Below are 1,704 nucleotides of genomic sequence, written 5' to 3'. Positions count from 1 at the left end.
AGGCTGCAGAGCAGCATATTACGCTGCTTCCAGCCCGCCCCCCTCTGGGGGGGGGGGGGGGAATCGAATGCAATAAAGGAAGAAAAAATCGAAAGTTCCATTCAAGCTAAAGCCCCCTGTTTCAATTCCACTTAACAACGCCGTCTAATGGCAAAAAAAAAAGAAAAAGAAAAAAGCGCTAGAATATAGTTCCGTGTATGATGCCGAATAGTGACATTATTTAAAAGCAGATCTGTGTCCTATCCGTAATTATCTGCAAGACGAGTTGCATACTTAGATGGAATTTTTTTTCATTTTAGGTGCCTGTTGGATCTAAAGATAACTAAATATTCTCCCATGGATATGAAAAAATTCTATTTTAAGTGTTTTCGAGAAAGGATTGTCTGTATACAATGCATCTAAAACCTACAGGGTGCCTTACATGACACTTCAAGATTGACTTCCGTAGCAGAAATGCTACAAATAAAAAAGGAAGGATCACTTATTCTTTCGGTGGAACAAGGGACTAAATTGGCAAGTTACACCATAAGAATGTAAGAACTTGGTTTGAGATAAACTGCCACATATGCGCGAAGAGAATCTTTTAAGTTGTCAACTCAGACAAGGGTACTGTAGGATGGAATTGGTAGGTTCGTTGCGGGCAAAGACACGGGCTTGTAATGAAGCAAACTGAAAACATATCTATGAATACGGCAATTGTGTCCACAATAGAAAATATGAATGGCCTCTACAAGACTTTTGAGCAGGGACTACAGAAGACAGGATTACGAAACAACCCAGGAAGAATTTTGTAATTTCGATGAAACTGAGTTCAATTTTGTTCCATAAACTTCAAAAGTGGTTAACCCCAAAAGTGCAAGCAGAGAAAGACGTGTAAGACACGACTGATGAAGGAGGTGAGACAACAACAGCTTTTCTCACCATAAATGCTGCTGGAGAAAGTGGACGAAATCCGGTTATTTTTAAGGGGATGGGCCTTGCAGATGTTCAGAAAAGTGCTCCACCCAAATGTCTCGTAATTGTCTCCAAAAATGGGTGATATAATTCTGACATCTTCATGAATTTCTTCACCATTGTTTGTCACTTGCCCCTTCCGTGAGACCCTTAATACTGATTATGGATTCTCACTACAGCCATCTGTTTGCTGCAGCACTTCAATACAGCGAGGAAAAAGGGATTTGTTTTGTTACTTTCCGCGGTCACGATATTCACTTGCTGAAACCTTTGGACGTTAGAATATTTGGACCACTGAAGGGATCATGAAGGTCAAAAGTTCAACGTTACTTCAAGACGAAGGACTGTAAGACAACGCTACAGGACTTTCTTCCTCTCCTCAAGAAAGTTTTCACTGAAACCTTGTCTCCCTTGAAGATTACCTCCGCTTTTCCGCTGAACAGATCGCAATTCCAGACAGTGCTTTCAATCTTAGCGAGCCCATGATGTAAGTTAGCAGAAAAAGAACTTCCAGCCCTAACTACCAAGACAGTACTTCTCCCAACAGTGTCTGCTCCAGCCCCATTTGTCAGTTTTGGAATTCCTACAACAAATTCAGCTACAGTTTCAGACGTGAGTGCAGGAATTCTTATTCCAGTTCACCATTTCTGTCTGTCGGATCAGGAAAGGGGAAGTGATGCACAAAGAGCACAGCTATTCTACAAAGAGAACTCCAGTGCTCTCCTTGCTATTGGGTGACAAGAAAAACAG

The sequence above is a fragment of the Schistocerca piceifrons genome, chromosome 3 (genome assembly GCF_021461385.2).
Source record: "Schistocerca piceifrons isolate TAMUIC-IGC-003096 chromosome 3, iqSchPice1.1, whole genome shotgun sequence".
In the NCBI taxonomy this organism is placed as follows: domain Eukaryota; kingdom Metazoa; phylum Arthropoda; class Insecta; order Orthoptera; family Acrididae; genus Schistocerca; species Schistocerca piceifrons.
Note: the sequence above shows the minus strand (reverse complement) of the source record.